This window comes from Glossina fuscipes, unplaced genomic scaffold, assembly GCF_014805625.2.
Source record: "Glossina fuscipes isolate IAEA_lab_2018 unplaced genomic scaffold, Yale_Gfus_2 60684, whole genome shotgun sequence".
Taxonomy (NCBI): Eukaryota; Metazoa; Arthropoda; class Insecta; order Diptera; family Glossinidae; genus Glossina; species Glossina fuscipes.
Genome location: NW_024003007.1, coordinates 71,236 through 82,583, shown reverse-complemented (window position 1 = coordinate 82,583; position 11,348 = coordinate 71,236). Strand labels below are relative to the sequence as shown.

At 35.7% G+C, this 11,348-nt stretch overlaps 1 long non-coding RNA gene across 1 annotated transcript; it reads right to left on the bottom strand.

Annotated features, from left to right (window-relative positions):
• Positions 1-27: 27 nt before the first annotated feature.
• On the bottom strand, positions 28-592 carry LOC119643400. Its single transcript, XR_005248273.1, has 3 exons — positions 439-592; positions 309-368; positions 28-242 (listed from the first exon to the last, which is right to left on the bottom strand). It is a non-coding gene; the product is annotated as an uncharacterized LOC119643400 (long non-coding RNA).
• Between the last annotated feature and the right edge of the window lie 10,756 nt (positions 593-11,348).

The following is an 11,348-nucleotide window of genomic DNA, read 5'->3' as shown; positions in this document are numbered from 1 at the left end:
CTTAACACTTTTATAAACTTGCATTGAAGCGCAATAGAACGCTTATGGAGGACCTTGGGCTTTTATGCCGAATGTCCCGTCTTCTGCTCGTAATTCCTACGTTTGTGACCGTATGTCGCTCGGTAACAGCCTCTCAAGTAATATTTAGCCGAAGGCCTTTGACGATTTTATTGAATATATTTGTTTAACCTTTAAAATTTTGTATCTTTCTCTTGAGGGAAAATAATACGAACTTCATTGACCTGAGGGAGGGAACATAACGTTAGACTATCGTGGACAGATTACATACATTCAGGGCGAATTCTTACATCGTTAGGTATATGCTCCTTATCTGATCTCACTGTGGAAATTATTATTATATCGCGTTCCTAAAAAAAACCAAGCGAAAGCAACACTAGTATTAATTCCAACATTAGTGTAAATTTACGAAGGTTATACCTGTCCTTGGAATCCCTCCACAGAACTAATCTTTTAACTTGTGGCAATTGCATTATTTATCGACTCATTAAGTAACTAACGACAGTAATGGCAATTATAATATGAAATTAGGGGATACTTGCCGAAGGATTGTATTTGTTAAATGTATTTTAAATAACTGAAAAGGCACAAAAGCAGTTGTTTTCAATGTCTTGCAATAATTTAAACTATTAAATTGCCTGGTGTTACGTCGATCATTGCTGCTGCTGGTTGTGCTGAAATGTTGAGCAAACTCTTTTTTTTTTTATATATCACTGATATCTTGGATCAAGTTAAGAGTAGTTGCAATGAACAATATGTGTCTTTCAGCTGAGTTGATTAGATTTTATTTGCTGATCGTTTGCGCTTTGTCAATGACAGTGCCGGTGTATGAACACGTACGGAAACATTGATGATATTCAATTGATTACAAGCATTAGAGAGTTAAGAGTTAATTAGGCAATTGGAATACAAAGCAAAAAAAGAAGAAAGAATAAATTTAGTTATCTTTTACAAATTTTAAATTTTTTGTTTCGCCCCAACAACAAATTTATTATGGAATTTTGTTTTATTTTCAATATGCAGCGTGTTTCTTGTAAAAACACAACTCGAGACAACCTATACTAACTCTGAAAAAAAAATACTAGCGCAAAGCAAGGGCTATTTTGCTTACGCCTGATGTTACACATACGGAAGAGCGTTTTTCGTGTCTTTTGTGTATACATATGCCAAAAGCAACTCAATAATCGAAAACGGTAACGCCATACATCAAATCATCGGCAAATACCGCTTCTGTTTCGATTGATTCGACTAGCGTATCTACTGCAAATAACAAAAAGCAGAACCTTTCATGAGCCGACACGCCGGTTTGTCGTTCGATTCTTGCAATGCAAAGAAGGAAAGACCCCTTAACCAGACTTGGGGCTAGCAATGTCAATGTGAATTAGTTCCGTTGCGAATCGCGGCGCCATGAAAATCGATATTTTTAAGTTGAGAAGCTGCGGATACATCCATAGATAACACTTTGCAATATATTTATATTAAAAAACCGAATGAACCAAAACGGAGTATCAGCGTATTTAAATTTTATTACGAGTGACTACGCGAGGTTGGGCCCTTTAAAATATCGCTGCCGTAATCTTATGCCGAGGGACTACTATCTAGGGACTTCTCACACTTGTGACACTATATAGAATACATGCTGCCTTGATACGCCTTCATACACGTTTCTCTGCGTTACTTTCTACTGAAGATTCCTTAAAATATTTTTTAACTCAAGCCTTAGCTTTTTCTATTCTTTTATTTTTTAAAATTATAATTTAAATGAAATTATAATTTCATCTGCTTTATTACTGAAAAGAGGATTAGCTCCATTTCATTTTTGATTTCCGAATAAATTCTCTTCTCCTATTAACTTGACAAAAATAAGCTCCTTTAATGTAATATAAGCAAACTGTTACCTCGGGGTGTCATTGGATTGGGGATCAATCAATCAAGGTCAATGTTTGAATCGTAATAATATTCTTTACCGGTTTCGAAGGATAGGCTCATAATGCTTTCAGCTTTTATATCCTTAAGAATTTGAGACGTTGTTTGCGGAGCAGCGTTTTTTTGACAGGATATATCATCTGCGCTTATATCAGCTTCTACCACTTCGTCATCCTTTTCTTCGTGAGAGATTTCAATTACTGATTCATCTAATTTGTCACCAATACAGTTAACACATTTACAAAAACTATAGAAATTTTTTGTATTTCGTTTGCTTGCCACTAATTTATTGATCACTTTGGTCATATAAAACAATAACCTACCTTTTTCCATTATATAATAGCCTTTTTGGGGCCAATTTTGCTTAAGGTCTTTTGTATTTTCTCCCAATACCACTCCTTCTACTTTTTGCCCTAAATAATTTTTTTTTTTTTTTTTGTGGTCGCTTATTCTCAGATGTGTGGAATTTTTATACAAATTATTGAGAATCATAGACGCTTACTTTCAGTTGGCGGCAAATTTGTTTACTCTTTCTCTTATTGAGATAATTTGTTTGGCAATTTTACTACGTACACAAAGTTACAATTTAAAGATGAGTTCCAGATAATGAGTTGAAATTTTCTGAACTAACCGGCGATTTAAGACTAAGAATTTGACTTTAAGTACTATTATCTAAAGCGAAGGTACGCACAAATATTAAAAAAAAAGAATATAAAATAAATATCTCTCCTATACAGGCATTAAATGCATAAACGGAAAAATTGAAAGCATTATTTTCTCCGGTTGATAAGGCAAACCGCAGATTGAACGTAATAAGTTAAAAGTTTTGTGAAAATTATGTACACGTTTGCTTACAAAAATGCAGCCAACCATACAAATAATAAAAATAAAACTTAAAAGTATAGAGTTGTTTACGAATAAGTCAAGTTGTTTTCATTAGCAATTGGTGTTGATTGCGAAGCGTTCCAATCAATAAAATGGAAACTTAACTACAAATTAAGAAAGTAATAGCAACTCCTAACATAAGAACATATACGCACACCTACACAGAATAAATTTTTGTGAAAAATATTGAAATAAAGAGGTAGAAATGCTATAGTCAGGCAAGAACGACTTTTTTATACCCTAGGCTAATTTTCCTAACACACTTATTCACCCATTTACTTAACAATGCATAGAACATTATATATTATTGTTACGTGAATGCGTAATTTTTTTGAAAGCCTATAGAACGATCAAAAAAATTAATATATGGTATGCAAATTCCCTATGGTTGATGTACTATGTTATGCCATCACCAGTTTTATCATAAAATATTTAAAACTAGGCCTTTTGGTCTTTTCTCATTTTTCCTTAGAACCTTTATATGGGCTCGGTTCCAAAACACAGACCTACGTGGCCCAAATTCGATAATGTTAGTGGACCATTAACTTTTGTGTCACTTTTTTATTAAGAAAGAATTTTCATCAAGAAGCGCAGAAAGTTGGGTCTTCTTACCGTATAAAGATTCAGTTTTAGTAGAAAAGCTTAAATTAAGAATGATTCAAAAATTGCCTCATCAGGTTGAAAGTTTTCGCACTGATTTAGAACTATTTTCCCATATAACGAATTATCGAAATGGGACGTTGTAGGAGGATGGCTTATAGGAACGGTCGAAAGACCGTTATTCAAACCCTTTTTAATAGCATTCGTCCTTAGGCAAAAACACGTTAATGTATCAGGTTTCATCAGAATATGTTTTTTTTTCTTGTTTTGAATATTTCTTGCCTTCTCTCCTTTTTATATATATATAAGCATGTAAATATGTAACAATTCTTGCTCTTGAAATGATTTGTTAAACTGGTTTTGTTGTTTTTTTTTTTTATTACTTCTATTCTTACTTATCAGTTGTTCTTTATTTATTACAAATATAATTACTATAACTTATCTTACTATAACATATCTTGTGTATAGTTATGATCAACTTTCTTTATTAAAATTTTTAACCATTTATTTTACCTTTTTAGTATATAAGTTTGAAACAGTTTTTAAAAACCACATTGATTTGTAGACTTGGAAAATTTTGTCAGTATATTTAGAGATATAACCAATTTTCAATTCTTTCAAAGAGATATTCAATTTGATTTTAATTAAGCTTTTTCCAATTACCCTTTTTTTTCTTGTTCACTACCTTCAATCTCGAATGTTTTGATTTGTTGTTTTCCTTGCTTCCTTGAAAGAAAACCTGCAAGGACCCTCTTTTCTTTGTTAATCTATATTTCTGTATACTATCTAATTTATTTTTTTTACATGTTGACTCGCTGCTTTTTGGACATTTTTTACTGTCTCTTATGGTCATTCATTCCCTAAATTTTAATTCTTATATAGAGTGCAACAAATATTCTGTTTAACATAACACTTGCTTCCTTAAAAATATATATAACTTTAAAGTTGACCGACCTTTCATGGCACATCTCTTAAATAGAGAATAAAAATAGCTTGCCGTTAGTAAATTCTTGGCTTAAAATTTGTGAGCCAATAGACATAAAAAGGATGATTCTAAGGCGAAATGAGGACTAAGGAGGAATAAACTAATATCTTTATGTATATCAGTTTGCGGTATACGCTGCTAAGTCGAATCTTAGATATCCACAATACTTCATGTATTACGTATTATATATTGCGCTTCTTTGTATTCCCTAATATATAAATTAGAAAAATATTCGCTGAGAATTTTTTTAATTTTGGTGGTGAAGCTAAATTTATTCCGTCGTAAGAAGTCCTTTACCGTAAAAGCTTACATCATTCAAAATGTCATAAATTCAAATCTTTATGCAATGTTTGGCAAAAAAAATGTTGGACCATGGTATCGAATTGATAATAAAGACCAGACTTTAACGCTCTCAAGAACAATATTTATGCTGTTAGTCCACTATCCAAGATGTGATGGTTCAACCATAAATTTACCTGCTGAAGTCCCATAATTCAAATTCTGTAAAGGACAAAGTGTGTTGACGGTTTATTGTTTCTATCCGAAACTTTAAATTTTTTAGTCTTTTGAAAAATCTAAATTTGGGAATAAAATAATTTTCCATGATAGAAGCAAATTTGCAAGGTGCATACATTACGGTTGCCTTGCTAAATGTAACAATTTTCAAAATTTTAATTTATTTTCAATAACACCGATTTAATTGCTATTATAGTTTTGAAAATCAAATTTTGGATGCTTGCGTTAATTTCGGTCATTTTTTCACAAGAAAAGTCATTTATATATTAACATTTATTAATGAAAATATTTTCCTTTATTTCTACAACTTTTACCAACCTTCTGGCAACATGGACCCATTTTGGCACTTCTCCAAATTTGAGTAGCTGCGTGCCAGTCAAGCCATCCTGCATCGATCTGACCGATTGGCAATCAGAAGGCGCCATTTCTGGTGAATACGTTGTGTGTAGCGCAACTTCCCATTCGAGCTACAACACTTTATGTTTGACAGGAATTGCAACAAGTGGTCAAAATGGCGTTCTCAGTCAATTTGTGTTGTAGGCGCTATTGTTGGTCTTTTTTGTAACAATTCATCATTCAATTAGTTTAATTGACGGCAATAGCTATCTGCAGTCAAGTTCCAATCGGTTTTAGGAGCACCTTGCGATGGCCATGAATATGTCGCTTCGGTGTGGATGTGGAGACTCTCCTGAAGAAACCTATGAGTTTTTGCCCCTGAGGTTGTCGTAGTAAGTTCAATTTTCATCGCCAGTCACAATATGCGATTAAAAACTCTTGCTTCGATGCTTTGCTAGAATCGAATGAAAGCGCATAGTTGAAACGAAATGGAGTTTTCGGTCAATTCGTATATTTTCCATCTGTAATATTATTGCTCTACCATAATTCATTATTTACCCTCACGTGCTATTTGTTTATTCTAAGCATTTACTATGACTCTAGCATAAGTTATTCTCATTTTACTAACATAAAAAATTTTTATTTTACTAGCATAAGCCTTTTCTTACACTTAACATCAACAGAACCATATTAAAGTTAGGGTACTACATAAGAACATCAATTCATTTTTTACATTTTGATTCAACAATCAAGACAACTTTAATTTTGTGTTCTAAATACACGACCAGATACTCCGCGACTTTATTCGCCAAACCAAATTTGCATGAATGTCAAAACTTTAAGACATCAAAATAGAAATATCCTGGAAATATTCCTTTTAGTTTATTGAACACCACAACGCAAGCACCTAACATAATACTTGCCTCTAACAAACATAGTAGACCACAATCTTCACCATGAGGCGAGAAGGTGAGGATTTCACCTGAACTATTGTCTCAAGCGAACGACAAATTTGATAGGTCACAGATTTTTTAATGCCTAGCAGAGTATTAAATTTGTCCAAAATATCAATTTTTATTACTAGGCAATCGAATGTGATGTGAGAACACATTGTAAACGTGGAACAAAATGTTTCACAAAAGTGATTGATTTGAAAATTGAACGTTTCAATTGAAATACTCACCTATACAGATAATTAATATTTGCACTCTTGAATAATTCATCGAAAGTGCAGATCGCTCTGTGGGTTTAACGTCTGCGCCTGGTTTGATGCCTTAATCAGATGGGTTGCCTACAACCATAGGCGTTCAATTAAGCTGAGTGATCACCCCCCGGGGGTATAGACAATTCCCTAATAAGGGGGCCTTTCTTACCCCGAGGTGCGCAGATGGTTTTCCGTGTATGGCCGTATGAACCGTATGAGCCATTCTGGTATGTGGTGAGGCCTATTATTACCCCGAATTTATTCTAGTGGATATGGAATGGTGAAAACCACAGTCACCACGATACTCCCCGAAGGACAGCATGCCAGTGGATAGCCAAGAAACTACAGGAGATCCAGGCAGAACCCCAGAAGTTCCCGGATTTCATCATCACGGACGATCATATCGCCATTTTCCGCGGAGCAGCATGGACGAGGGAAAAGCAGCATGGAAATTATGCTTACCAACACCCGCGAGGACCAAGATCCTGCGAGAGAACCACGACGAACCCACAGCGGGAAATCTCGGTATACGCAGAACGACACGATGTTACTGTCCGGGGATGTACCAAGGCATCGCCCATTATGTACGGAATTTCCGGAGCTGCCAACAATCCAAACCAGTCCAGCAGAAGCCGGCTAAAGTAATTTTGACGGTCTTGCCGATAGAGCCGTGGTCGGTAGTCTGTGCAGACTTCGCGAGGCCACTACCACATACGAAAGCAGTGCACACGATGCTCCTGGTATTTGTGGACCAGTTCTCCAAATGGGTGGAATTAGTCCTACTCAAACGAGCCACCGCAGTAACGCTGATAGATGCCTTCCAAGAGCGCATCCTCAGGAAGTTCTGTACACCGTGAGAAATTGTCACCGATAACGGGGTGAAATTCACCAGTAAACACTTCCGGAGGTACCTCCAACGAATCGGAGTCAATCACCAGCACTTTGCACCATACACCCCCGGGAAAACCCCACCGAGAGGGTCAATCGAACGGTCAAGACGACGATCGCACAATTCTGCCAACACGAGCACTCCGCATGGGACCAATGTCTGTCGGAAATCGCCCTAGCCAAGAACACACCGATTTAAGGTTCCACCGGCTACTCCCCGGCATACATTATTAAAGGGCGCCAACCCAGACAGCCGCGTTCTTTCTACGACCAAGGGCGTGTAGGCGGACCGGCCCAGCCCCAGTCACCGCGGCAGCAAGCCCAGACCCTAAAAGAAGCAATCGCAATCTCGAGCTTTCGTCATCCGAACAACAAAGATACTTCAACCCCCGTCGCCGCCGTTGGCAGCCCGAGTCGGAGATTTGATGTTCATCCTCCACCAGCCCTTCCACCAGTGGTGCGGTTCGAATCCCCAAACATCATCCCAGTCGAGGACACCACTACACGGGCGCTGAAACGCGTCCACGTACAAGACGTCAAGCCCGTCACGACGATCACATCAATGGCATCACAACAGCATCGCCCATATTTATATGAACAACGTTTGCAACAAACGGCAACCGGGCAGTACAAAGACTACATCAATAGAAGCACAGCAACAGCATCGACAATTACATCAATAATAACCACAACACATCGCATCACGATAGCATCTTGCTCTGCTCAGGCAACAGGCTCTGCATTATCACTCAACGATACCACCCTGCTCTGCTCAGGCAACAGGTTCTGCATTATCACATCACGATAGCACCTTGCTCTGCCCAGGCAACACGCTCTGCAGTCACCTACGGAACCAACAATCATCATCAGCAGCAGAAAACGCGACTGCAGCAGCAAACAACAGCGCCACAACGAAGCCGTCACCGACCGGCCAATACCGGAGAGGCGTATCATCAGCTACTTCTCTTTCCCCCGAAGAACGGAGGATCTGTGAGGACCCAAAGTCGTACCGTGCGATTGCGGTAAGTGTAAGAAGTAAGTGTAGTAGAAGGAAGGCTTTTATTAAAAATTTTATAGTATTTCTCCCGTTTGAAATTTTTTTTTATATTATACCTTCTTTTCTTTTCTTACCGTTGTAAACCGTAATTGGATTAGTTGCTTATGTTTGTGTTGACACTAGCTTGTTGTTGTTGTGCAGTTCATTTAATAATAATTTGTAAACTTTACTTTTGTTCTACATCATTGTGTGTTAATTTCTTATATAATTTATGGGTAATGAGCAAAAACCCACAAATTGTTTATTAATTAAAAAATGAAGCTATATTTCAATAACGCATATCACGCAGACATAAAAACCGACCGACATGACTTAACCGATTCAGAAATTGTAGCATCTACGGAGCTTCTTTTTTGGTGTTGCAAACATTATGACAAAATAGAAGATTCGTTCAATTCATCATTGGACTCAACTTTATTAGAAAAAGGAATCGATTGAATCATAACATTTTCTATGGAATGTTCTACTTTGTCGTTTTCTATTTTCACCTAGATTGCTCTGAGATTTCACAGGACTTTACCTTTTTTCCTCATATCGTAAACAGACCAATGATTATAAGCAAGGCGTTCCAAGCAGTGCAGAAAAACAATAATTTATATTTATTGTACACCCGCATTCATATTGGCAGCATTACAACTACAAATATGTGTGCCGCCATATTATTTTATTAAGAGCAGAAAACATATAAATTATTGTTATTGTATGCAGATTGTGTGCAGAGAAATGAAAAGTAACGGTTAAATGCAGAAAACTATTCCGCACAATGCTTATAAAATGAATTATTGTGTCTTACTATTTTTCTGTTTTTAACTGGATTAGACGTGGAAAAATGGAGCTAAAAATACGGATATGGCGTGAATAAGAAAACCGGAAATATTGGTGACATTGAAAATAATGGAAACTGGAGGGTCTATACTGTAATTTGCTGCGTTATAATGTTTCGTCGGCCCCTTATTTTGGCATAAATTAACCGAAATTAAGACAGATTTCGATCGTTTAAATGACGAATCTAAATCTATTTGCGGGTCCTATTCGCCTCGAGAGGCGAAATCCTGCAAGTTGCAAGTGGATTGTACAGCTTTTAACAGGTGAATTAAAGTTAAATGCTGGTTTGATTTAATGAAAATAATTATGTATGCTGATTTAACGGAAATATTTACAGTAATTTTAAATACCCGAAATTTTGCTTTAAAGCTTACAGTACAATTTACAACACTTTAGAAAAGTTCAAGACAACAGATAAAATTTCACTACTCCAACAAGAAGGTTCAAAGCTAGTTGAGAAGTTTCGCACTGATATAATATTAAAGGATCCTAGTCGTTTAGCTGGATTTTTTAATTTATCTTTTGCTGTAAGCAATTATGACGTCACACGGTTGAATTAGTGTTTCACTGACAGGGTTTTTTTAACATTTCAGGATTTAAAAAATTATAATTATTACTATTGGTTTGGATTCTCTAGTTCCTTAATGAGTGTTTTGAAGTCGATGAATCCTGTCGTAAAATTAAAAGATACTCCAGAAGAAGAATCACGAATGCAAGAAGCATATCAAGATGATATAGACACATGGATAATCAATAAAATGGATCCGCCACAGTTCGAATTTAGAAGAAATTATAGCCTGATAAATCGAGGCGAAATAAAATCGCTGCAAACAATGACATTATATATACGTTCGGAACTACAATCAATATATGTATATAACATAAACAATCGTTCGAGAGGATTCAATTTTTAGATTACTAAGACGAGATTGTATTCACAACTTAACGTCATAATGATTATTTTATTGTATTGCAAGGGAACGTTCTGCTCCCTTACTACTTGCCACATAAATCAATTAATACTAAGTAGATATGCGGTAGCGTTTCCTATGCTCATCGGCAAGGCGTTTTCGGGTCCCTAGGTTTGCGAAGGTTAATATAGAACTAATGAGTTCACATACCTAACGGTCACCAAATCATACGACTTCGTACCTAAGTTAGCGTTTTACAGAATCACACCGAATAGCAGTAACAATAGACAGAAGAATAGGCAAACAAACATACATTACAGAATAGAAAGGAGCTTATGCATGTTGATATGACTCACAGCATATGAAGAAAGACAAATCATACGATTAGGTACCTCGATTAACAAACAAAAATAAAAATACTCATACAAGCAATAGGCAATAGGAAAAAGGGGTCATAAAATTACACATCATATGAAGGCATACTGGCAACTACCCGTTGGCTTACATTGTTAAAGAACATTGTGAGGGTAGTGTGCCAACTCTGCCTCCAAATCGCTATCATTCTCATCATCTTTTGTCGCAAGATCTATTATTTTTATCGCAAGCTCTATTATTTTTGTCGCAAGCTCTATTATTTTTATCGCAAGCGCTATTATTTTTGTCGAAACTAATACTTTATGTGAAATTCAATGCAAAAGCAATTATTCAATCATTCTTTTATATATATTATATTTTTATATACATTTATTTAATATAAAATGAAAAGAATTTTTCTAATCTTTTATTGCCAGTAAGAGTACATCAGTTGGTACCTAATTAGCAATAAAATGTGTATAAGAGTATTATCATACAAATAAGATAGCATTTGTAGATGCAAACAAATATACTCGACTAGACATGTTCGATCAGACTTAAGCTTACACATGTAAAGATAGGTACATAAGAATATCGTTGTGATAACATAAAGCTATTACAACTTTCTTGTTTTATTTTCAATATGTACACAACCATTTAGTTGCGTGCAGGTTTATTTTCAAAATGTAAACACAGCCATTTGGTTGTGCAATACCATAATCAGCTGTTGATTTTTTAATTGAATAAATGCAGTGATTGAAAACAAGTAAAAAATGTAATTTGAAGAACGTTTTCGGATTTATTGATTAAAACAAGCAGACAAGGGGCAAAATTATTAACATG